Source organism: Polypterus senegalus, chromosome 18 (assembly GCF_016835505.1).
Source record: "Polypterus senegalus isolate Bchr_013 chromosome 18, ASM1683550v1, whole genome shotgun sequence".
Classification (NCBI taxonomy): domain Eukaryota; kingdom Metazoa; phylum Chordata; class Cladistia; order Polypteriformes; family Polypteridae; genus Polypterus; species Polypterus senegalus.
Genome location: NC_053171.1, coordinates 69,001,774 through 69,029,545, shown reverse-complemented (window position 1 = coordinate 69,029,545; position 27,772 = coordinate 69,001,774). Strand labels below are relative to the sequence as shown.

At 39.7% G+C, this 27,772-nt stretch overlaps 1 protein-coding gene across 1 annotated transcript in view; it reads left to right on the top strand.

The window, feature by feature from the left end:
- Positions 1-27,772, top strand: part of LOC120518304 (formin-like) — a 509,433-nt gene that overhangs the window by 333,670 nt on the left and 147,991 nt on the right. The window lies entirely within an intron of this gene.

Genomic DNA, 27,772 nt, shown 5'->3' with positions numbered 1-27,772 from the left:
TGAGGAGTCTGAGTGTCTGGGCTTGAGTGTCCTGGATAAAACCCAAGATCCAGGCCTTTAATGACCTCTTGGGCACAGCCATCAGCAGTGTGTCTGTTTGCGGAGAGAGTGTTGACCTTGTTAAGAGGTTTACTTACCTTGGCAGTGACATTCATGTCTCTGGGGACTCATCCTATGAAGTCAGTAGATTGGGAGAGCATGGGGGGTCATGAGGTTGCTGGAAAGGGATGTGTGGCACTCCCGTTATCAAAAGGACAAAGATCCAAGTCTTTAGAGTCCTGGTGTTTCCTGTCTTGCAATATGGTTGCGAGACATGGACACTATCCAGTGCCCTGAGACGAAGACTGGACTCCTTTGGTACTGTGTCTCACCGGAAAATCTTTGGGTACCATTGGTTTGACTTTGTGTCGAATGAGTGGTTGCTCGTGGAGTCCCGAATGAGGCACATTACCTGCATTGTGAGGAAGCGTCAGTTACGGCACTGCAGCCATGTGGCGCGTTTCCCTGAGGGTGATTTTGATTGTAAGATCCTCATTGTTGGGGACCAGAGTGGCTGGACCAGGCCAAGGGGTCGCCCATGTAACACCTGGCCGCAGCAGATAGAGGGTCATTTCCGGAGGGTGGGACTGGACCGCGTGTCTGCCGGGGGGGTTGCAAGCTGGGCTCACGAGTTGTTTCGCCATATAGTGGGTGTGGCAATGCAGTGTACCAGTGCATGCTCCCCAACTTGACTTGACTTGTTAAAAAATACATTTCATTAGTTAATTTGCTTCATGCATTTTAACTCACTTTCTTTCTTAATTCCACATACCATGTAAAAGATTAATTTACAATTAATATCTACACTAATGTTGACAAAGATGACTTTTCATTGCATTTATTTTTAAATCTATTCTGTATAATCATTCTCTTGATAAATTCCCGCATAAAAGATCACATTTCACCTTGTTAAATTTTGTCTCTAGTTAAATAGATCTCATTCCTTTCTAAAGATGCACTTGCATAATGATTTCCCAAAATAAAGCTGAGATTTTGAAATTTTCATCCTGTTATAATGCTTTTCTTATATTTATAGTCTTTAACCAGTAGTAACTACGGATATAATGATGGGGTGCCAATAGGGCCACCCCATTTACTTTATTGATGCACGTACCAAAAAAATAAACAAACAATGGTGCCAAAAATAACAGTAATATGGGCATCGGATTGAGCATCGGATTGAACATTTCCTGTTTAGTGTTGTCAGGCTTGTTGTCACACTTCCTTCCCTTTGATGTGGCGTCTTTCAGATGAGGTGCCACCTTCTGGGAGTGCTCGATTATTATAGCTCCTGGACCAGAAGGGGAGGGGTTGGTTGCCTTTACTGGGTGGCTTCTCCAGGCTGTGCGTTGAGACAAGGTGGTTAGCGGTCCCACCCACTTTGTCCCGGTGTAGTAGTGCTTACCTTTGACAAGCTGGGAAGGTGACCCTTTGACATACATGCCTGATAATCGACTATGTAATAAAACACTGTGTGTCCAGTCATTTTACTTTACATATATTTTTAATTATTGTATAGTGTGCTCAGCTCTTAGGTAAAAGTGTGCTTAATAAGAATAAATTGAAATTTGAGCATAGAACAGAGACAAATGCTAATCATGGTGACACCATTTTACACCCTTTAATTTCAGATATGTAATGAAAGAAAAGCGTTAAATCCATTCCTCCTGCCTTTATACACATTATTAAGAGTGCAGGTCATTTACAAAAGAACAATAACATTTGTTGTTACCACCATTATTCAGGATACTGTCAGGTTGTTTAGGAAAGTTGTCTGGGCTGCACTCGCCTCAGTTTGCATTTTTGGCTTCCTTGTTGTGTATTTGGGGAGCTTTTCTCCCAGAGACTTGGCAGAGTCTCTGAAAGGTTATGCTGGCGTCTTTGGAGATATGATTATGAACCCACAAATCAGATGTTATTTTTGTTGTTTTGTTAAGAATCTTTTTTGGTTAAACTTCCAGTCATGATTTCTCCGGCTCTCCTACCATCACAAGGTAGCAGCAGATCTCTGTATGGCGGAAGAGACTTATCTGTCTGAGTCAGTGACTTCCAAGCTTTTATAATATCCATCTGCGGCCTTTCTAATGTTCAGCATCTCTAGATAAGCTAGAGACAATAACATTTTGTTTCTGTATGTAAACACTCTTATCACAGTGCAGTCTGATGATAAATCATGAGTACTGAATGTACACATTTACTTAGTCCTCCTTTGTTTTAAGTTGTGCTTCTTTCTCTTCAAGATCACATGATAACTTCCTTACTAGCAATGATTCCAGACTCTGCAATAAACAATCAAGGAGTGTAGCCTCTTGGACCAAGGCTTGGACTTTTTACCGGGACACTGAATGTTCTAACACCCCATGCTAAGCCATTATATTTGCATGCGAGTAAAAACCTGTACCTTGTGCTAGAATTGGTATGTAATGGTGATTACTATTAATATCACTATGCAAAACTGATTAATTGTTGTTTATGGGGAGAACCGCCTGACTTTCTCCAACTTAAGAAGTTTAACCATCATTCCAAAAATGGTAATGAAGTTTGGGAGTGGAATGTGTCTCTCTCATAATATTTTCACAGACATGATATAGGCCCAACAATTCATGCAAATAACTGGAATAAGAGCATTCTTTACTTGTGGTATATGAAGAGGCTGACACATATTCGAGATAGGAGTGTGGATGAAGCTGGAAGGACTGGTGCAACATGGAACTTGGCCATGAGTGAGGTGCTTCTCAGGGAAAAAATCAAATGATTTGAACACAGCTATAATATAATTCTAAGGCACATACTGAATCACTTGACAATGGTTTGAAAGCACATGCATATTCAAATCATGATTTTTTTCTAAACATTCCTCGTAGTATACTTACTTCTTTGCTAATGTATTAGACACTTGGCACACTGCACCGAATTGCATTATGTGTTATTATCCAGGGCAGAACATACTGGTTGATGAGCAGTTATTCATGATGAAATATTGATGATCTTTTACACAGTACAAGTCAAGCAAAAGCTGCTGGTCTGAATAACAGATGCATGTTAAAAAAAGTTTTCTCTTTAGAGAAAAATATCACTTAATTATCAGGGTAGTCAATGACTGTGGAGATGCAATTTGTTGAGCCTTTCACAGGCATTGGAAAAAATGTCATTGCTGTCGAAATGTTGCAAATAAGGTATTTGTTAAAAAGACAAACCTACTCCATCATACCACTCCTTCACAGCTCTCCTCCATGAAAGACTACATAAGAGATGGTCAGGATACATAAGCAGTTTCAGGTGAGAGGATGCCCGGGTAACAAACAAAAAATGAATGAAGTGGGAGCTTTTCACAATAGACACCAAAAATCTACAGAATGTTGAAGTGGATAGTTTTATAATCAGTCGATCATGCTGTTTGCCATTTATATATGTAACCCCCTTACACCACCCTTCCTTTTTAAGCAGTGTGCAAGGCCCTGAGTTCTTTAGTATGGTGTTACAATATCACTCATCTCCAACCATTTAGCACGTAACAAATCACTACTCACTCGTAGTTTAACACTAGAATCCCTGAAGCCTACAGACAAGCTTCTTCTTTTTGGGTGCATACTCCGACATCATGGCACTGCCAAGTCTAAACAGCAGCGTGGCAAATTGCTCATGCACTGAAGTGACTTAAGCTGCAGGTGTAAGTCCCATTTTACATTATAGTGCCAAGCAGAGTTGTGTTGTGGTGCAGCAGTCTATTAGCCAGCAAACGTGCTGTGAAGAAGCTGTCTGTTGCTACTGTCCTGCCTTTGTCCAGTCTGATAGCGGTCAAGGGACATCATATCTTTGATTGCCCATACAACAGATAGTTCTGAGCAGGCATCAGGCACAGCGCTGCTCTTGTGAAAAGAATGGAGATAAATGCCATCAACTCAAGCCAAGTTCATTGTACCACATGTACGTCACTGAGAGAATAAAATTGAATAATAAAAAAAATGTACATTGTGTGTTACAGACTCAAATCAAATGTATGTTTTTATTATATTATAGTAGTAATAATAATAATAGCAACTCACTACTGAAAACGCAGAGCACCCGATCTTGAACCCGGTACTTTTGAGTTATAAGACAACAGTCTTACCTCTACACCATTCAAGAATACATATCAACTTCCTGTCAATTGACATTTGAACTTGAGTTTTTTTTAACTCATTGACAGCAACATGTAAATTGAATGCTTTTTTTTCCTTAGGTTATATTCTTGAATTAAAGCACACGTGTTTATTTGATATTTGGACTAATTTCTTCTCACATTATACACTTCATGTCATTATTAGTAAAGCATGGAAAAAGATTCTGTTTTAGTTATGTGTTCAGCATTTCTTGCCTCGCATTTCCTTTCATTCTACACTTGCCCAGATCTTTGTAGACACAGAACACATATGAAATGCATGTAATCCAAATAACGATATACTGTATTATTTACCTTAAACAACTCCTGACACCTCACACACAGATAAGGAGCCTTGGCTTGAGCTGGGGGAACTTTTTGCCCGAGTTCAGCTCTGTCAACAGGGGGTCTGGGGCAAATGGGATAGCAAGCTGCTTGCTGCTTTTGCTGATCAACACATTTACAAAACAAAAGACGCTGATGTAGAGGTGCGAGGGAATTTAAGGTGAGCCGGGATTACAAGTTTTTTCATTGGCTTAAAGGATTCTAGTGTTAAGGAAAAGAAAACTTACTCTTTACTTGAAGGTTTATATCAACAACGGACAATTAAGCATTTCATAATATAACTATGTCCAGTATGAATTAAAAACCCAAGAATAATACATTATTTATAGATAATAATATGGTCTTCCCAATGCCACTGGTGAGCTCATCCTTAGTAACCATACGATTCCAGAATAATTAGTCACGCCACTGGGGGCTTTGCAGCCACATAAACAAAACAAAACTGGTCCCTTCACTTGAGTTTCACCTCAAGCCAAATAGCAAACAAAAGAAGAAAAAAAAAGGCCTTTGGTTCATGTACTCCTATTCCTCCTTGTGTACTTCCTTTTGGCCTCTCGTCTCATCCTGGCTTCAACTAAAAACTCACCCACAGTTTGCTAGAGTTGTACTCATGTCCTACTGGCCTTCTCTTCATTTGGTGCCCCCACACTCCGTCACCCCCATTTCAGTTCTCCTCCTCTCCCAACTATGTTTACATCTTGTGCTTCTCTGTTGGATTTAGCGTTTACTTTCGCCCCCCACCCCTCCCAATCATCTATCAACTTCTTTTTCTCCCTCTCTCTCTAAACACCAGCGTTTTACTGCACATTTCTTTTCCATTTATTTTTTTTAATTTGTTGCCATTTCAGTATAACTTTCTCATTAGTGTTACACTGCCACTTCTTTCTTTCCTATCAATTTAGCATTTTGCTGAAGCTTTTTTTGTTTTTATGTCTGTCTCACTTCAGCGTTCTGCAAAAGTTGTACTTTCAGCTTCTCCCGCATTCAGCCCTCTCCACATGACGTACATCTCATTTTTGTTTTTTTTTTTCCTTTTCTGCTTGCAGCTCCAGTTCCCCTCCAAACCCATCCCTGTATGTGTAGTGGCTGAACCAGTAAGGGAGCACTCTCAAATATTAAGCTAGGCTTTATGCCCCTGCACAGTTTAGGTTTACTATTGTTTAACCATACTTACTTTGAGTTATTGGATTAACTTCGACAATTTACATTCTGAACTTTCTTTTCTCTACTTTCTTTCAAAAGCTGCCCTGGTTACATATACATACTGCATTGTTTAAAGTATGTAGGTATTTTTACACTTAATTATATAAAAAATAGCTTGTAGTTGTTTCTTTTATGTGACCATATGTTTGAAAAGTGTTGTTTCGTTTGTTTGTTTTTTTCAATTCAGAACTGAGCAGTTTTATTCTGTGTTGTAGAGCAACTTTTGGAAGGCATCCCTTCAGTCCCTCCTGCTCCTGGCAGTAGCACAATGCCCACACAATAAAACAAAACAGCTTTAGCTTGCAGAAGCTACTCGCTAAAGAACCGGGAAGCTCTGCTGACTGCTGATGTGGACTACTTTGCAATAAGCTTACATGCCACTTGCCAATTTACGAATATTTACATATGCACAGAAATATGTGACTGTGGTTATAAATTTTAAAGTATCACCACAAAAAATGTTTGTATTTCAAAGCCACTGAAATGTGTGATCTTTCTCTTCACTAATAGATTATAATCAACTAACCGACGCCCGCCGTAGCATACGGTGGTGTAAGAATAGGAATGGAAAATGAGGAAAAAGGAATTGAGAAATCAAGAAGAAAGAAATACTTCTTGAAAGACTCAGTTGTGAATAGGTGTTTTGCTGGAGACAACAGATAATGAGTCGAAAAATCTAACCCTAGAAAAAGCCACATACAACTGACCGTGGCTGAAGACTGGTTGTTGTAGGTTAACGCAAATCTTTGCAAAAGTTTGTCCTTGGGACTTGTTGATAGTTGTTGATAGTCATGGAGAAGGCGAGTCTGAGTAGGAATTGGGTGCATTTAAATGTAAAAGGGAGATTGGTGTTAGAAGGAAGGAGAGAGGTTCTGGAAATGAAGATTGTTTCAGAACATTGGATAGCGATCAGTTTACACTCAATAATATTTGTATGTATTCGGGTAACGATGAGTCTTGTTCTGTTGCAGAAATCTTTTGATGGCATAATATTTCGGAGGAGCATAACTACGGCTCCCACCGTGACATGAAGGATAAGGGGAGGCATGCCAGTTGGTGTGAGGGTGTGTAAAAACTCTTGTGCATACGTTAGTTGATCATTAGGGTCATCACTGACCACTGTATCTACACTCTTGAAGGTCACTAATTCACTCTGCATAAGATCATGAACTTTGTTGTTAATATTTAGAGAATCATCGTTTTTGACGCAAAGAGCTTGAATTTCAGCTTCACCACCATAAACTCCAGATGTTGCCATGTATTGATAGTACACCTGATTTGTTGTGATAACTCGACTTGCATTGGAAAGAACAACAGGAAGAATGTCTCCAAATCTGTCCCAATGTGATGCAACAAGATCTACTGTCCTATGTCGTAGTCAGAGTGCATTGCCTTCATCAACCGTTTGTGTTAAGAAATAAGAAACTGATAGGAACAGGCAGTTGCCAGATCCCAGAATAGAGATGACATTGTACAAAAACCCGTCGATAGAGAGGATACTGTCATTCATTTTATAACAAAGGCTTAGAAAACAACCATCGCAGTATAACGAAAATAGCAAGGAGTGAAACCAATGCCAATGGTCGAGAGAGTACCTTTCTGTAGCAGGCTACGGAAAAGACTCCCAGGCGCACACATGGCCAAAGTGAAAGGACACGCGGTCAGACTAGATATAGGGAGGTGACATGATACCAATGGGGTCATGAGAGAGAAGCGGGGAACGCGGTAGTCCGAAGGAGGAATAGGAATCGAGAAAAGCGTCGTGGGGGTGTATGGGAGGCTGCAGGCAGTGTGGGGAAGGGTTTGGAAGAGGACAAATAGGAATCGAGAAATGCCGTGTGGGCTGCATTTGGGGGGGACCGGTTTTGAAGAGAAAACCAGAAGAGAAATATATACAGTGCATCCGGAAAGTATCACTTTTTCCACATTTTCTTATGTTACAGCCTTATTCCAAAATGGATTAAATTCATTTTTGTCCTCAGAATTCTACACAAAACACTCCATAATGACAACGTGAAAAAAGTTTACTTGAGGTTTCTGCAAATTTATTAAAAATAAAAAAACTGAGAAATCACATGTACATAAGTATTCACAGCCTTTGCTCAATACTTTGTCGATGCACCTTTGGCTGCAATTACAGCCTCAAGTCTTTTTGAATATGATGCCACAAGCTTGGCACACCTCTCCTTGGCCAGTTTCGCCCATTCCTCTTTGCAGCACCTATCAAGCTCCATCAGGTTGGATGGGAAGTGTCGGTGCACAGCCATTTTAAGATCTCTCCAAAGATGTTCAATCGGATCCACTCCTTTGATATCTTGGCTGTGTGCATAGGGTCATTGTCCTGCTGAAAGATGAACCGTCACCCCAGTCTGAGGTTAAGAGTGCTCTGGAGCAGGTTTTCATCCAGGATGTCTCTGTACATTGCTGCAGTCATCTTTCCCTTTATCCTGACTAGTCTCCCAGTTCCTGCCACTGAGAAACATCCCCACAGCATGATGCTGCCACCACCATGCTTCACTGTAGGGATGGTATTGGCCTGGTGATGAGTAGTGCCTGGTTTCCTCCAAACGTGACGCCTGGCATTCACACCAAAGAGTTCAATCTTTGTTACATCAGACCAGAGAATTTTGTTTCTCATGGTCTGAGAGTCCTTCAGGTGCCTTTTGGCAAACTCCAGGCGGGCTTCCATGTGCCTTTTACTAAGGAATGGCTTCCATCTGGCCACTCTACCATACAGGCCTGATTGGTGAATTGCTGCAGAGATGGTTGTCCTTCTGGAAGGTTCTCCTCTCTCCACAGAGTACCTCTGGAGCTCTGACAGAGTGACCATCAGGTTCTTGGTCACCTCCCTGACTAAGGCCCTTCTTACCCGATCGCTCAGTTTAGATGGCCGGCCTGCTCTAGGAAGAGTCCTGGTGGTTTCGAACTTCTTCCATTTACGGATGATGGAGGCCACTGTGCTCATTGGGACCTTCAAAGCATTAGAAATTTTTATGTAACCTTCCCCAGATTTGTGCCTTGAAACAATCCTGTCTCAGAGGTCTACAGACAATTCCTTTGACTTCATGCTTGGTTTGTGCTCTGACATGAACTGTCAACTGTGGGACCATATATAGACAGGTGTGTGCCTTTCCAAATCATGTCCAATCAACTGAATTTACCACAGGTGGACTCCAATTAAGCTTCAGAAACATCTCAAGCACCTGAGCTCAATTTTGAGCTTCATGGCAAAGGCTGTGAATACTTTGGTACATGTGCTTTCTCAGTTTTTTTATTTTTAATAAATTTGCAAAAATCTCAAGTAAACTTTTTTCACGTTGTCATTATGGGGTGTTGTGTGTAGAATTCTGAGGGGAAAAATGAATTTAATCCATTTTGGAATCAGGCTGTAACATAACAAAATATGGAAAAAGTGATGCGCTGTGAATACTTTCCGGATGCACTGTATAAGAGATACTGAAGGAGATTTTTGCTGAACAGTAGTATAACCCTGAATTTTATTTATTCTTTTGTCTTGAAAACATATATATGTGTAACAATATATGCAAAAAAGGCTGTATAGCAAGAAATTAGAAATACTTTCACCAAAGAAATACTTTCACCCAAGCTCTTTTACACTAAGTTTTTGTGGGTAGTGCAGTAGGGATGCCCTATAATTATACAGAGCAAAATTATTCAAATGCAGTGGTTGCATTAGTTAAAAAATGTTTGGTAGTTCTAATACTAAAGGCAGTAGGTTGACAGGCTAAAGTGTGTGTGTTATTCTTGTTATATTTGTGTATAGCTATTAGAATTAATATTAACATTTTGCAATGAAAAGGACTGTGTCTAAATTTGAACTTGAAAAGTGACTGTATGGTAGTCAGGATAAAGACATCTCCTGAAGGCATTTAGATTTTGTAGGATGTCACTCAGAGAACACATGCACCTGTCATTGTCTTCAGCATCAAACGGTTACAACTCTGGCACACAAACAACTAAATATTATAATAGAGTTACTTATTCTTCACTTAGTTTGACATTCAGAGGCCCCCAGTACTCAGGTGTATAAAAAGGAAGTTTGGTATTAACCCTTTGGACCCACTCCTCCCCAATGCTTTGGTACTATAACCCCTTGTCTCCCCAGAAATTTTCAAGTGTTGAAAACCAAGAAAATGTGATTTGATTATATGATGCTCAGCCATAATGTCATTAAAACACATTGATGTTACAGAACAAGCTGTATCACTTACAGTCTCACAGTTTTCATCATTTTTTTCCGTCCATTGTACAAACTTAAAGCCCAAACTGAAACGTTTAAGTATTCAACTTCAAAACAATTTTTTGTGCCAGAAGCAATGCAAAGAAAACTTCACATGATATTCCCTGTGCAGCTCTCGTTTCTTGTGTCAAGTGCCCAAACTCCCTCAGGCGCAATGCAACCCATTTTGGAGGAAGTGGCAAGTGGGGAGTTTGACTGGGATGGAACATTTGCCACACCGCAACACAGGTGTCCTAAGGCAAGCTCAGAGATGCCAGAAATATCATGTGGAGCCAAAGGGCAATAGCAGTCTTTCACTACTTTTACTTGTTTGTTCACCCTACTAATCATTTTTTGAGTTGCTGCAATACTGAAATACAACTGAAATCCTTTTCATTTCCTTCTGGAAACCTATGAGCAAAAACAAAACTGACCTGCAGCTAAAAAATAACACCTTAAATTGTGCAAGTGGCATAACAGGGTATGCATAGTGTGCATTGTCTAGTATGCCAGCTAGCTAGACAAATTTAACAGCCTTTCGGGAATAGGCCTCTATAATAGCGGACTGCAAGATTTAGGGAATAGCGTAGTATCAGAACTATGTTTTTGGATATACAGTATACTGCTCAACGGTTGCCCTGAAAACTAGCCTGCTGGCTTCAAAGGAGTTAATCTCCCATGATCAAGATTTTGTCAACATACAGGGAAGCACAGCTCCATGTAATGAAACAGGATTAATGACATCTGTACCAGTCCACAGGCACGAGGCAGAAACAATCCCTGGACAAGGCATCAGCTCATCGCAAGGTGAATACAAGCACTCACATACACTAGCGTCATTTTAGTGTAACCAAATCTGCATATCTTTGGAAGGAAACCGAAGCACACTGAGAAACCCAGCAGGAAAACATGTAAACTCCAGGCAGGGAATATTAGTGACGTGACTCCCTGCAAGACAGCAGCGCTAATGCACTGCCACCATATCACCCCATGTGTGTAATTATTAACAGTTTTTATTCTTTAAACGAAATTACAGATTTATCTGTAACATGTGACATACATACTTTAATGCATTTCATCATGAAAGTGATATCAAGTATAAGTTTAATGATTCTGAATGTGCAGGTAGTTGGAATATCATACATTTAATGTGCTCGAGTGGCGATCTATAGCTGACGATCTGCTGCTGTCAGGACCGGATGAAAGCCCAAGAGAAAAAGACGGCACAGAAGACGGTATGTGAGACTTTTAAAATGTATTGTGTCATTACGATCGGGAATATGAGACACTTGAATATACAAGCACTTCAAATACATCTGTATGTTGGCATTTTGCTTCACCACATCAAACCATTCATCAAACATCGATATGCATGCACTGATCTCATAGGATCCGCAAAGCTTTCTGTTACATGTAGATAGTAAACAGAGACTCTGACGTCACATTCCAACTTTTAGCACACTGCACATCAAGTGAACGCTGGAAACGCGTGGTAGCCATGATACAGGTGCGTACGCGTTCTGAGCGTGAAGTATAAACGAGCCAAATCCCTGCGCACCTCTCCGTCAGCATCTTTTGTCTTGTAAATATGCCGATCAAGACAAGCAGCAAGCAGCCTACAATTCCATCCCCCTACCACCGCAGAACATTCACAAAGTTCTCCCAGCTCATGCCTTGATTATCTGGGAGTGAAGTGCTGTAGTTTTAGAATGGAAGTAATAGATCGTTATTTGGAACACATGCATTTCATGTGTGTTTCGTTTCTACAATAATCTGTGTACACATTGTTAAAACAGAAGCGTTTTTCATGTTTTAATAATAAATGACAAAATGTAGGCATAAACTACAGTTAGGTTCATAAATATTTGGACAGAGACAACTTTTTTCTAATTTTGGTTCTGTACTTTACCACAATGAATTTTAAATGAAACAACTCAGATGCAGTTGAAGTGTAGACTTTCAGCTTTAATTCAGTGGGTTGAACAAAACGATTGCATAAAAATGTGAGGCAACTAAAGCATTTTTTAACACAATCCCTTTATTTCAGGGGCTCAAAAGTAATTAGACAAATTAAATGGAAATAAAATGTTCATTTCTAATACTTGGTTGAAAACCCTTTGCTGGCAATGGCAGCCTGGTCTTGAACTCATGGACATCACCAGATGCTGGGTTTCCTCCTTTTTAATGCTCTGCCAGGCCGTTACTGCAGCGGCTTTCAGTTGCTTTTTGTTTGTGGGCCTTTCTGTCCGAAGTTTAGTCTTCAACAAGTGAAATGCATGCTCAATTGGGTTAAGATCAGGTGACTGACTTGGCCATTCAAGAATTTTCAACTTCTTTGCTTTAATAAACTCCTGGGTTGCTTTGGCTGTATGTTTTGGGTCATTGTCCATCTGTATCATGAAACGCCGCCCAATCAGTTTGACTGCATTTAGCTGGATTTGAGCAGACAGTATGTCTCTGAACACCTCAGAATTCATTCGGCTGCTTCTGTCCTGTGTCACATCATCAATAAACACTAGTGTCCCAGTGCCACTGGCAGCAATGCACGCCCAAGCAATCACACTGCCTCCACCATGTTTTATTGATGATGTGGTATTCTTTGGATAATGAGCTGTTCCACGCCTTCTCCATACTTTTTTCTTGCCATCATCTTGGTTTCATCTGTCCAAAGAATATTTTTCCAGAACTGTGCTGGCTTTTTTAGATGTTCTTTAGCAAAGTCCAATCTAGCCTTCCTATTCTCGAGGCTTATGAGTGGCTTGCACCTTGCAGTGCACCCTCTGTATTTCCTTTCATGCAGTCTTCTCTTTATGGTAGACTTGGATATCGATATGCCTGCCCTATGGAGAGTGTTGTTCACTTGGTTGGCTGTTGTGAAGGGGTTTCTCTTCACCATGGAAATGATTCTGCGATCATCCACCACTGTTGTCTTCAGTGGATGTCCAGGTCTTTTTGCGTTGCTGAGTTCACCAGTGCTTGCTTTCTCTTTCAGGATGTACCAAACTGTAGATTTTGCCACTCATAATATTTTAGCAGTTTCTCCAATGGTTTTTTTCTGTTTTCGCAGCTTAAGAATGGCTTCTTTCACATGCATGGAGAGCTCCTTTAAACGCATGTTGTCTGTTCACAGCAAAATCTTCCACATGCAAGCACCACACCTCAAATCAACTCCAGGCCTTTTATCTGCTTAATTGATAATGACATAACGACGGGCTTGACCACACCTGCCCATGAGATAGCCTTTGAGTCAATTGTCCAATTACTTTTGAGCCCCTGAAATGAAGGGATTGTGTTAAAAAAATGCTTTAGTTGCCTCACATTTTTTGCAATATTTTTGTTCAACCCACTGAATTAAAGCTGAAATTCTGCACTTCAACTGCATCTAAATTGTTTCATTTAGAATTCATTGTGGTAAAGTACAGAACCAAAATTAGAAAAAAGTTGTCTCTGTCAAAATATTTATGGACCTAACTATATATAATGTGTGAAGCCTGAAGTCCAAAGATAAATAAACACTTTCACAAAAGGTTCAAGGATGATGCAACACTTTCCGTGCCATAGCGGTAAGAATTGCTGACTTGTAATCAAGAGTCCCCCAGTTCGATCCTGACTACCTCGTATATTTACTGTTTTCAGTAGTCAGCTGCTCTTATTGTTAATATTATACAATAAACACATACATTTGGCTTGCGTCTGTAACCGGGGGACTCTTGACAGGAATTGTCAATAGCGCCGTAAAAATGGTGGCAATAAATTGGCGCAAATAAAAAATCAAAATCATAACCACAAGTATTTCTGAAGAATGAATTAAGCAAATAGTTTTGTGGGATCAAAAAGGACTCAGTAGTGGACAAAAGTTTACACAGGTAAACACTAAGCAAGGTGCAAAAAATATTCAAAATAGATGACCCCTGCCACTTGCCATTCTGTTTTGTTCATCCTTTCAGGCTCCTTCTAGTGGTTTTATTCATGTTTTTAATGTTACCTGGGTTTTGCTTGTACTATAAGGTGCCTATGCTTGTTTTTATTTCACCACTTGTCTACCACCACCTGCCTGTTTTTGTGCTTTTCCGTTGTGTTGTATTTTTAGGTTCTAGCTTATTTATGTTTAAATGTCTACCAGTTCTCTCTTTATCCCTTGGATTGCAGGCTTTATTAATAAATAATTGTTGCTTTTTATTTTACCCTTGTGTAAACTCATCCAAATCTCTGTAACAAACCAGGTTTGTTTTGCCACCCTTGTGCTTTACAGGAGGACACTCTGTGTTTCAATCCTGCTGCTTGGTGTTTCCTCCAGAGAAGTTGGCATAGAGTGGCCGCGCTTGTTTGGCCTTCTGCTTCTATGATCGTGACTGATTGGCAAACTCGTGATCCCATACACCTTTGTGTTTTCTGCAATGAGTTTATGTAGCCCCCATGCGCGCTACATTTAATTTTGTGTGCAAACAGTAAGCAGAATCTGCTTTTGTAAGTGTAAGTAAGGACTTTCACAAGATGAAGATGTAAGGATTACTTTAAAAACAAAAAAGGATGTCAAAAGCTTAGACGTTTGCCAAGGACTTGGACCTGTAAGGCCACAGGAGTAATGCTGGTTTAGTTTTTGTTTCCTGTCATCTGTTGTCAAGTGTTGTGGCCTCCACCAGGAGGCGCCACCAAGCCCCATACCCCAGATACAACTATACTAAAACAGTTGTGCATGCAAATAAGCATTTTTTATTTACCAAAAATACCTTTAACAGGTTTCTTCCTTTTAGTAGTAAATGTAAAATAAATGTTTTCTTCTCCTTTCTGTTCGACAACTCCTAGGCAAGTGTTGTTCAGCTTCTTTCCCATCTCTGACCCCCCTGGCTGAGACTGAGTGGCTTCTTTTATCTACAAGCAGGGAGTACTTCTCATGCTAGGGCATGCCCCACTGGAAACACATCTGTGTAAACTAGAGGTCCTTGAAAGTAGGGACTATGAATGCCAACGGCTCCCCTTGATAGCCCCCATATTAGCCAGCAGGGCTGCCCCATGGGACTACAGATCCCAGCATGTCCTGTAGGTGTCTGTGTGGGAATCCCAAATCCAGGGAAACTACCATCTGGTGTTTATGGATGTTCAGCAGTGTTAATCTCCCCCCACTCCTTTGATTTCACTGGCTTATTGGCCAGGTAAGGATCTTTGCTCAACCCCAGTCAAGATGCCAGTCCATGTTTGCCTCAATTACACTGGTCATAGTTAAATGAGTAGTTAATGGACAGGTATTGTTGGTTTTATGTTAATCAGTTTCTACTTTGTTTTCTGTGTGTTTAGACAAACATATGTCTTTACTTGTACTAATTATGTTTTCATTTATTTGTAAAATCTATACTTGCATTTCTCCTGAAAACTTGTCAAAGCACTCATTGAGGAGCAAAACACAAAAATTAACAGAATTGAACAGAACTAAAAACCAAACATGAATGGTTCCCTTAAATTGTGCCTTGATGTGCAATGGGAAGCAGAAGAGCAAAATGTGTTTGTAAGTCATCTGAAAACAGAATAAATAAAAAGTGCTTGATCAAAACACATTAATCATGCTGGTACCCAGTGGGTGTCTGTAATGAACTGTCATGGCTTAAGTGCTCCCAGGTTTGCTCTGCTATAACATTCCTCTATTGTATTTTCTGTGTCCACAATATGAAGGCTTTGTGACAGTGGTAAGCATCTGATCTTTCCTGATGATTTAAGGAATATCAATTTTTTATCACTGACCTCTTAAGTAAAGACTGTAATGTAAATTTGAAGTTCTAGAAATAAGAAATGAGAAGAGTTATGAAGACGGTGACTTGTCGGTTTCAAAATAGATGTGAAAAAACCTGACAGCTCATCTGCCACGGATCAGCCTATTTTAAACACTGATTGCTGCAATGTCTCATCTGGCATGTACAAGTCTGACAGCAGGCACAATTTATTCAGTTTGTGACATGGTGATGCTATGTAAATATTGGAGGCAGCAGGCACGTGACAGCAGAATACCATAAGTAATAAAGAGAAAACAAAATAAGGCAAATACTTTGTAACCTCATAATGTTTAAGCAGGTATTCATGCAGTTTTCTTTTTTGGCCATGGTTTAGTGGTAGCTGCATTGCACATTAATAACATCTTCTGTGCTAAAGGCATGTTTTATTAATGCATCTTGGTACATGAACATTATAGCATAAGTCAGGGATGCCCACAGCTGGTATTTCCCTCTTCTTGAACCTGGGCTATTGATAGTCATAATCCAAGGATGGACTAGCAGTGTTTCCCAACCTCGGTCCTGGAGGGCACACTGTGGCTGTAGGTTTTTGTTACAACAAGCTTCTGTTTTTAATTGGATTTCTGGGCTAATTAAGTGATGTGTTATTTCCCAAGGTCTGAGTTTTGGGAACAATATAAGATTTAGAAAACTAAGTTTGGTAAAAATATATATATACCGTAGATCCCGTTATATAAGCCGAGAATTTCGTCCTAGATTTTTGGCTTGGAGTTTGGGGGTCGGTTTATACAACGAGTATCATTTCAGATTCAAGATTTCCAGTGCAATGCCGGTTTTGCCGATGAGTACGGAAGTAAATAATGACGAAACCACAGAGCCATCTTTCAGATGAAGAAGTAACTTTGCATGCCGGGACTTTAAATTAAATAAAGAATTTATTCAAAAAAGTGTTTTAGTTGTTGATTTTTTTAATAAAATTTATAATAAATTATCGGAAGTTTAAAATGAAATTTTTGTTTTGATTTACGATCGACATCTTGCGCTATTTAAACGGATGTGGTCACATGTATCCGCTTGCGATTGTAAACAAACAACCGAGAGCGTTAGTAGCGTCAGTTGGAGCCCAGATACATGTGTTTGTGGATGTAATTGCAGTGATTTACCTATATATATAATTCATGAAGACCATGCAAGCAAGACACATAATTGCTAAGGAAGGAAGAGAAGGTAAAAGTAAGCGATCGCAATCGAAATGAAGATGGACATTGTGTGGAAATATATCCTCCCTTACTGCAGCCCAAAGATGTCAAATTAAATGGTGAGTACAGTATGAAATTGTTTCTAGAATAGAATGCCTTTTATTGTCACTATACGCATCTACAATGAGATTAAAAGCAGCTCCTTCAGTGCAGAAAAAAGTTCTGTATAGGGCTTGTATGGTTGCTTTTTAGGTTTAGCATAACGCCGGATCTGCGGCCCCGCTTCTGCTTTCTTTCCCTCCTCCGTTTGTGTTGTCTCCTAGACCCGACAACAATCCACGGAGAGCCCACTGGTCTCGCTATGTTGTCTGGGATGTTGTGCGTATGATGAAAAACACTCGAAACAGATGTCTGGCTCTGGACACCGATGTCTATAAGGTTCTGAATGGTGTAGCGGATGTTCGCCAAACCAATCGTGCACAAACAAGGACAAAAAACGTACAAAACAACAAAAAAGTGCACTGAAAAGGAGAGCCCTGAGCCGCTGCAACCATGCGTGCCGCCATGCTCCTAGCTTAATCGAAGTAGGCTAGGCACTTTTTATAACTTTTTGGTTAGTACATTATAAAAATTATTGGTGTTTTGGTAAATTATGCACATTATATGATATATCAAAAATGCCGGCAGTCTCAAATTCTCGCCGATAAACATTATAAATATACCCGAAGAGACACTTTTAAGGACATTAAGAAAATTTTGCTTGGAGAATGGGGTCGGCTTAAATACCGGTCATCGGCAAATACATGTAATTTAGTAGGTAGAGAAGGGGTTCGGCTAATATACCGGGTCGGCCTGTATTCCGGGATCTACGGTATATATTAAAATGTACCAAGCAGTTATATAGGAATAATGTATTTTTTCTTTTTAACAGTATTTTCATCTTGATTTTCATCCTGCTTGTCTAGGTGTTCTAATTGTTTAATTAATCCATTATTTACTGATTAGTGGGTCTGATGCTAAAGTAGTTGCAGCCTTTGATTATTCAGTGTTGTTTGCCAGTGTGCCTGCTCTGCTCATTTTTAATTGTCATTAATAAGATACAACAAAGGGGCAAAACTGCACAGAGAAAGGGCAAAATATAATGAAATCAACAAAGGAGAGTTAAGCATTTAAATCTATAGCAAAAGCAGAAATATTTTAAAATGTCTTATAAATGTAAAAATCATGCTGCTATGATTTTCTGAATGTAGAATAAAAGAAAAATAATACTAGCTAATTAAATGAGATCAGTATTGTCACTGATTAGGAATCTGGTTGGAACAAAAACCTGCAGCCTCAGTGTGCCCCCAGGACCGAGGTTGGGAAACACTGGACCTGTGCAACAAGGACACGTAAAACAAGAGTGCTACCAAAAATTAAGTTATTCTTTTTTGGAGAAGAGCTTTGAAGAGTACAACCATCATCAGCTAGGGAGTAGCTCTCTGGAAGTCTGCATTGAAGAACCAGACTGATAAATTTGATGAATGAATAATAAAGGGAGAAGATAACGAACATAAGAATATAAATATATTAGAACAATCTAGATGAGAGCAGGACAAAGCTATCCAGTCCTATTCACTTAATTCTTCCACAATAACATCAAGTTGAGTTTTGAATGTCCATCAAGTCCTACTGGCTACCACACTACTTTGTCACTTATTCCATGGGTCTGTGGTTCTCTCTGTGAAGAAACTCTTCCAAATGTTTGTGCAGAATTTACCCTTAACACGTTTCCATATCTCCCCGTGTTCTTGACAAACTCATTTTAAAGTCACAGTCTTGATCCACTAGACTAATTTCATTCACAATTTTAAACACTTCAATCATGTCTCCTCTTAATCTCTGAAAAAGCTCAGCTCATTTAATCTTTCCTCATAATTTATCCCCTGTAGTCCTGGAAGCAGCCTAGTTGCTCTTCTCTGTACTTTTTCTAGCACTGCTATGTCTTTTTGGAGCCCTGAAACCAAAACTGTATGCAGTACCCCAGAGGAGAACCCACTTGTGCATTATAAAGCTTAAGCATAACCATTTTGGACTTTCCAGACATCAGGGCGCTATATAATCCTAACATTTTGTCAGACTTAATGGCTTCTGAAAGTTTTTTTGCATTTGATAGTGACAAGTCCACTATGATTCTTAAATCCTTCTCATGAGGTGTACTTTTGATTTTGAGACCTCCCGTTGTGTATTCAAATCCAGAATTTTTACTTCTTGTGTGTAATATAGCACTTTACATTTACTGACATTAAATTTCATCTGCCACAAATCTATCCAAGACTATGTGTTGTCCAAGTCCCTCTGTGATGATTTATTGTAGATTATATGGTAGTTCACCTTACGTGGTTTCATCTACAAACTTAATCAACTTGTTACTTATATTCCTACCCAAATCATTTATATATTTTAAAAACAGCAGCGGCCCTAACACTGACCCCTGTGGAATATCACCCTGAACAGCTTATCTCAACAGTCTGCTAAATTTCCTGAAAATGTCCCATCCCGAGTTATTGATTTGATTCTAAGGTAGAAACAGGTCTGCTCAAAGTTTACACAAGCAGTTTTTTTTCTTGTTATGGCAAAACACCTCATATTAATCTCTGATGGTAACAATATTCTTTATACTGTTATGTTGGAGTACAATGAGAGTCCAGGCATGGTGGGTGAGCATGTCAAGCCGAATATGCAGGGCATATTATGACTGGGCCTGGAGGCAGATGCTCCACACAGTTTTCTGATGGTGCCAGAGTGTTAAAAGAACAAACGCTGGCAGAGATGGGTATATTATTTCAGTGCCTTAGACCGAATCAAAACAGCTGCTATCAGGTTGGAAAGAGGAGATAACCCAGCTGATTTGCAGGTGGATGTAGGCTTTGGCACAACTACTCATTCTTAGTTTTGGCTCCTGACAGAAAAGACAGAGCTCTTTTAACTTGTAGACATCTTGACCCCGCCGAAAGTGGAATGTGCTGCATGGCAGTTGCATCCCGAAAGCATTTTAAGACAGAACAAAATGAAAAGAAAAAAACTTTTTTGTATCTCTGAATTTCAGTAGATATGCTTGACTACTGTCAGACATTTTGCAAATCTATAAAGTGATTCCAGTTATTCGTAGTTTATTTTTTATCATTGATTTTCTAATGCTAATAAGAGCACACATTATTCTTTGTCTCTTTGTCAGACAGGGTAGGGTTTTTGCAGTTGAATTGCAGTTCACATGTTAGCCATTCACAGAGTCTTTGTAAATTTCCCATTTCTTTGATTTTACAATTTACAGAAGGGGAAGATGACTTGATGAGCTAAATGACACAAAACGAAAATAAAGGAAGGAATATAATTGATAATGAAATGTAAGTGACTGAGAAGGGTAAGCAAAAGAATAAGTGGTCCTTAAATAGGCAACAAGTCAAAACCAGAAGAGCAGAATATACAGAGGGTTGAAAATCCAGGTTGAAAAAACAAAGGTCCTGGCTACCTATAAATATATTTTCAAAGTAAATAATTAAACAAAACTGAGTAGCTTGTTTAAAACATACTCATAAACTCAAACATCAAGCACACCAAGCCATTGCTTCACACAAAATGGCCCCTTGCAGGAAATCACATCTGAATTGACGATTCTCGTGAAAATCAGCCTAAAATGTAAATGTGACCATAATATCTGTAAAATAAACTGTAAGAAAAATCCAATAGTAATATGCATGATGAATCAAAAATCACAGAAAATAACCAAAACATAGTGTGCATAACAAAATTATCAAAAGCGAGCTAGTGTTTTGACACCTGTTCCCAAGACAGAGACTAGCAGTCTGTAGCTTTTATTCTCAAAGTACAATGCAGGTAATATGTTCCTTTAGTGAGCATAAGGGAAGATTTCCGTCAATAGTCATTTTGAAAACAAGCACACATTTATTCATTCACCATACAGCATTATTTTTTCCAGTTTAGGTTTGTGAGAGTGCTGGAACCAATGTGCATAACATCAGTCACAAAGTAGGAACTAGCTTTGTAGTCTTATCACTCTGACTACAGACTAGTTCAGTTTAAGATCTGCCTTGCAGTTGGTAAGGCATGAAGGGCAAACAGTTTCAAGCTGTACGGAACATATTGAAGATAATGAATGTGTTGAACATACAGAGGTACTAAGGTGAAGTCTATGTAAGTTTGCCATAGAAAAGTAACAACCTTTAAATATAGAAAGCAACAGAAATTTAACAGATCTCTAAAATCATAATGAAACAGAGAAGAATCCTTTTTTCCTTTTAGCCTTTTATTCTGCTTTAGTAACATTTTTTTCTGAATTCTGTGATTTGCTCCTTTTTAAATTTGTACTAAACCTTCTTAAAGCAAACTTTATTAAGCTGAGAAATTTCTTTTCTTACAAAGTTGGGCTTATGCTGATCCCACCTTGCCAACTCAGTAGACACTCGACTTTGGGAACCTAGAAAAGACACAGCTACGCCACCCAAACCCAAACAGCCAGTATGAAGGCCAGGATTTGCATCCAATACTCTGGAGATGTGAGGCAACAGCACTACCCAGTGTACCATTGAGGCATTAAGTACCACTTAAAATGAGAAAGAAAGAAGCTGCATGCATTGTAAAAAGGATGTAAGCATATAACCATCTGTACTTTAACTCTTTTGATTTAGCCCTTAGTCAAGGAAGTGGCTAACTTGCAACACTTGTTCCTTTACACTAACAACTGTGAAGATGTTTTAAAAATAATGTGTGTTGTGCTGCATAGATGGATAAATAATACTCGCCTAGTATTATTGTTTGTGATCTTTCATGGTGTATGTCTGATACAAATGCAAACTACCCCAGATAGTAAAATACAATCTATAGAGGTATTTGTGAAAATAAATTCTTCATTTGAATTGATACTTGTGTTGGTGTGTTATAGGGTTTGGGGGCTCTCTGGAACCCCTTTAGGTTACACTGTCTTTGTCTTCTTTTACACTTACAGAGAATCAAGTTATGTGGTTATTCATCTATGCAGCATTGTCTACTAAAATAAATTCGCTTTGGAATGGTCAGAGGTGGCTTAAGTGAGACACATGTCTACTGATATTGCATTCTTCATTATCTATATATATAATTTACTAAGGCAAGACAACCATGGAAAGCACGCCGGAAGGGGCGTAGATTCACTAAGCCGCCGACAAGTGAGACACGCAGGAAGGAGCCACGCCCACCAACTCCATGACCATTGGATACGACGACAACTCACAGAGCCACGCCCACCAACTCGGACGCGACGACACAGAAAAACCGGCATCATTTATATTTGTCTGTCGTAGAAGTCACATGCAGCTCCGACCCACGTTGACTGTTAATAGAGGCATGTTTCTCGCGGAGGTGAATCGCCATATGTGGCGTGTAAAACTGTTTGCGAGGGGTATCCCATGGGATCCTTAAAACGTTCCTTTACAACTGAGGTTAAAACACAATGAAGTGAGCAGTCTTTAAAAAACGAGTTTTCGGTTACGACACACGACCACGTGCACTATAGCAAACTGTTTTACATGCTACATACAACAATTCGCATCCGCGACAAACATGCGTCTTCTTAGATACTCCTGCACTTTGTACACACCCCCCTCCCACCGTGGTCGGGTGTCTTGGTGGATTATATATAGAAAGGCAGCCAAAACCGCACAGAGCAATGAAAAGTCTACGTGAGTCACAGGTGCATCTGGACTGTACAAAGACGACAACGACTCGAGTGATGAGTTGGAGGTGGGCACATGAGCAGGCAGTGTATACTGAACGAGAAATCAGCAGACTAGCATGACAGATGGAGTGGAGTGGATGTCCTTCTCCTCTCCTCCCGTTCCACTCTGAGCGCCGCACGGACGATTGTGTGTTGGTTCGTTCTGTGCATTGGTTAAAACCCAATGAAGGAAGCAGTCTTTAAAAACCAATAAGCCCTGTGCCTCTGTTTCATTACCGTCTCACCTGCTTCACCAATGCAGGCCCCGCAACAGGCGACCAACCGGGTAACCAAAGTCTTTGGGTTCAGGGGGGAGTATGGTTACAAAGCTGAAACTGAAAGGAATTGACGGAAGGGCACCACCAGGTGTGGAGCCTTTCGCTTCATTGGACTCAACACAGGAAACCTCACCCGGCTCGGACACGGACAGGATTGACAGATTGATAGCTCTTTCTCGATTCTGTGGGTGGTGCATGGCAGTTCTTAGTTGGTGGAGCGATTTGGCTGTTTTTTTCCGAAAACGAACGAGACTCCCGCCTGCTAAATAGTTACACGACCCAACAGCGGTCGGCATCCAAATTCTTAGAGGGACAAGTGGCTTTCAGCCACGTGAGATTGAGCATTAACAGGTCTGTGATGCACTTGTATGTCCGGTACTGCACGCGCTACACTGAATGGATCAACGCGTGTGTCTACCCGGCTCGGGAGGCATGAGTAAGCCGTTGAACCCCATTCGTGATGGAGACCGTGGCTTCCAATTGTTCCCCACGAATGAGAAATTCCCAGTACGTGTGGGTCTTACGCTCGCACTGATTATGTCCCCGCCCTTTGTAAAGCCCCCCATGGTCGGGTGACTTGGTGGATTATATATAAAAAAAGCAGCCAGAACCGCAAAGAACAATGAAAAATCAACGTGGAAACCTACTGAGGTGGTGTTTGGAAAATTAACAGTCAACGTGACTCACAGGTGCGTGTGGACTGTACACAGACGAAAGCGACTCAGGTAGGGAGTTGGGGCGGGGACATAAGCGGGCAGTGCGTACTGAGCGGCGCCGTTCAACCCGTCCTTTGCTTTGGAAGGAGAAAGCGCGACGGCACTCCTCCGGTTTTCAGTCACGGACAATTGTATGTTGGTACGTAGCGTGCATTGTTGCAATGTTACTTTTCTTGGTGGTTTATTAAATTACGGATTTTTCAAATGTTTATTTTTTCCTCTGTACTTAAAAATCATTTAAAAAGCGGCCTGATTATGCGGCGTATGCTACGCTGCGGGTTGGCTAGTATAATATAATCATTATATAATATTTATAAGTATTTAACCAGCATATCAGATGTCACACTACACAGAGATGAATATCTTATTTGCTAACGCTTTATAACCATAATTAAGTTATTAAGTTGCGCAAGTGTAAATGAGCAATAGATGCATTTTTGCAGTGCCTAAACTAAAGTGTTACCATTTGTTTCTTCACCGACTGACTTATCCAACCATGCACTGTATTTAAAAGTCAAATACCTACTCAGATGATCTTGAACCAGTTTTCAAAAGTAAGGCTTGTTGCTTAGTTGTATTTACTTAAACATGAGGAACACTCAATATTCGCCATGCTGATGGTGTATGTGCCCAAAAAGAAAAAGCCTTTGATTTCAGTCTGTAACAGCCGGGTAAAGTTTGGGCACATACACTGTCAGCACAGTGCTGTCAGATCTAAACAGCAGCATGGCAAATTACTCACATACTGAAGTGACTTTAGCTGCAGGTGGAAGTCCCATTTTACTTTATGGTGCCAAGCAGAGTGCAGCAGTCTATTAGCTGGCAAAAGCGCTGTGAAAAATCTGTCTGCTGCTATGGTCCTGCCTTTGTCCAGTCTGATAGCGGTCACGGGACATCATATCTTTGATTGCTGGTACAACAGATAGTTCTGAGCTGGCATCAGCCACAGCGCTGCTCTTGTGAAAAGAATGGAGATAAATGCCATCAACTCAGAGAGGGAGAGGCAAGTTCGTTGTACCATGTGAACATCGCTGAGAGAATAAAACTGAATAATAAAAAAAAGTGTGCTAACTTTTACAAGTAGCCAAAATTTACACCAGATGTTACAGACTCAAATCAAATGTATGCTTTATTATATTGAAGAACTAATAATAATAATAATAGCAGCTCACTACTCAAAATACAGAGTGCCCTGTCTCGAACCCGGGACCTTCGGGTTATAAGGCAGCAATTTTTAGCTCTGCACTGTTCAAGAATACGTGTTAACTCCCTGTCGACTGACATTTGATGTAGAGTTTTTAACTCATTGATAGCCACATGTAAATCAAATGTTTTTTTTTTTTTGTTTACTTTAGTTATATTCTTGAATAAAAGCACACATGTTTATTTGATAGTTGGACTAAAGTCTTTCACACATTATATGCTTCTCGTCATTATTAGTATAACATGGAAAAAGTTACTGCTTTAGGTATGTGTTCAGCATTTCTTGTATTGCTCGCATTTCCCTTCATTCTACAGTTGCCCAGATCTTTGTAGACACAGAACACACATAAAATGCATGTATTTCAAATAATGATAAACTGTGTTATTTACCCTATACAACTCCAGATTTCACATGCACATAAGGAGCCTTGGCTTGAGCTGGGAGAGTTGAGCTCCGTTAAGGCAGGGAATGGGACAGCATGCTGCTTGCTGCTTGTGCTGATCGACTCATTTACAACACAAAAGACGCTGATGGAGAGGTGTGAAGGGATTTAAGCTGTGCCGGGATTACAAGCTTTTTTGTAGGCTTCAGGAATTCTAGCACCATCCAGTGAGTTTTGAGACATTTACTGGAACTTGAGTAGATCAGATGTTTCTATACACCTCAGAATTCATTGTGCCACTGCCATCAGCAGTTCCATAATGAATGAAGAGCAGTGTGCCAGTACCTGTGGCAGCCATACATGCCAAATCCATAACACCCCCAATACCATGTTTAACATATGAGGTGGTCTGCTTTGGAAATTGGGCAGATCTCCACACTTTGCTCTTACCATCTATCTGATGCAGGTTCATCTTTGTCTCGTTTGTCCACAAGACCTTTTTCTAGAATTCAGCAGGCTCTTTGAAGTCCTTTTTTGCAAACTTTTATCTGGCCATCCTGTTTTTGAAGCTAACTAGTGGTTTATATCTTGTTGTATGGCCTCTGTATGTTTGTTCATGAATAATGAAGTCTTCTGTGGAATGTCATTTCTGATCTGTCGTACAGCCATTTGGGCTTTTCTTGACCATAGTGAGGATTCTTCTTTCAACAGCAATTGGAGGTCTTCCTTGGCCTACCAGTCCCTTCGCGTTTACTGAGCTCGCCAGTGCATTCTCTCTTTTTAATGATATTCCAGACAGTTGATTTGTCATTTTAAACTTTGGAGCAGAGCATTAAATCAAATAAAATTTTGTCTCTCTCCCAAATATCGTAGAGGGCACTGTATTTTTTCTGTCAGAGTATGCAGAGGCAATTGAAAAGCTCTCTCCACTGCCTAGACTGTTTTTCTATATAATGGTATGTTCTATGCTCAGGATCCTAACGATTACACTTGGTCAGTCTTTCTACTAGTTTTCTTAAAATGTGGGTTTTACTAACTGGATTTTGGTCATAATCTTATTTGAAATGAGTAACTTGAATTTAAAGAAGGGATTTACTAGGAAACCTCCATCCTCCATCTCAAAGCCTCTTCCATCCTAAATGGAGCAAACACTTCACAGCGAATGATAAAGTAACCCTGTACCTGATGGTGCTTCGAAGTTGTTTTTTGTTTTCATTCATTATGAAAGGCAATGCATAAAGATGAACATTCAAACACTATAAGTACATTGCATTGCTTTATTCATTTACTTTTGTAGCACAAAACCTCATTAAGTCTCCAAGGATTAGAAATATTGCAAAACAGCATAAAAGTTGTAGCTACAAATGCAGAAACACAAACAACGGACCATAATTACAGTGTAAACACTTGTGGCGCTTTTCATGGTTCTGTCTATACTGAGCCCAAAGGAGGTTGTGGAAATTGCCTGTCTGGCTTTTAGAAAGCTATTGCTTCATTCCACAGAGCAAACTTCATGATAAAGTAAGACAAAATTGAACTTACTGCAAAGCACATAAGCGCTATAAAAGTCTTCTGATTCAACGCCATTGAGCTAAATAGAAAGGGCTTTAGTCAAATTTGTTTTTCTTTACAATTAACTGTTCTTCTTATGAACACCCCAGCCCAGATGATCAACCAACAAGTGTGGCCTTGGCGTTTAGGGCACTGGACTTGAAAATGCACAGCTATTAATATTCATTAATAATAGTAATACAATACAATTTATTTTTGTATAGCCCCAAATCACACAAGAAGTGCCGCAATGTAATGATAATAATGGTCACAACACTAAGGAAAGCTTAATGTTTGCTTTTTCTAAAATCAAGAACACAAATCCAAAACAAAAACCCACATGAGAAACACATTTCATTTTAAAAAAGGACTTTTTTGTTCAAAATTATTCTCACATGTGCAGAGTACAGTGACGTGCATGTCTGAACAACAAGCAGCAAGTCAAGAAAATGAAAACATAATAATTGTCAAACATGGGCATTACCTTCAACTGATCAGTTTTGTTTTCTGAAGTAAATTCAATGTTTCTCAAAATACATAAACCATCCAAAGCCACTTTGTAAGCATACAGATTTAGTGTAGTTCTTTAGATGTTTTTTTATAATTGACTTGCCAGTGTCATAAATTGAAACATTAATAGTGTGCTTTAAAGTACATTGCCTTAACCTTTAGATCATTACACTGCCTTCTTGTATCCTGTAGAGTGGACTTCTAAGCCTGTTTCTTATAAACAGCATTTCACCTCCTACAAAACTCCTAGACATATGGTCAATAGCACTTCATCCCATATTCCCACCCACCAATTTCCTTCAGCTTATTGGTCTGTAGGTAACATTTTGTTACATACCCTTCTGCTTACTTGTAGGTGCAGAAACTCACATACAGACCCCAGTACACTTTAAGGGTCCTTATGAAACCCTTATCCTTGAAAGAGACTTCAGTTTCCTTCAAACATAATGGCATTATTGGATCATACTTTCATGTATGCCACCCACATCC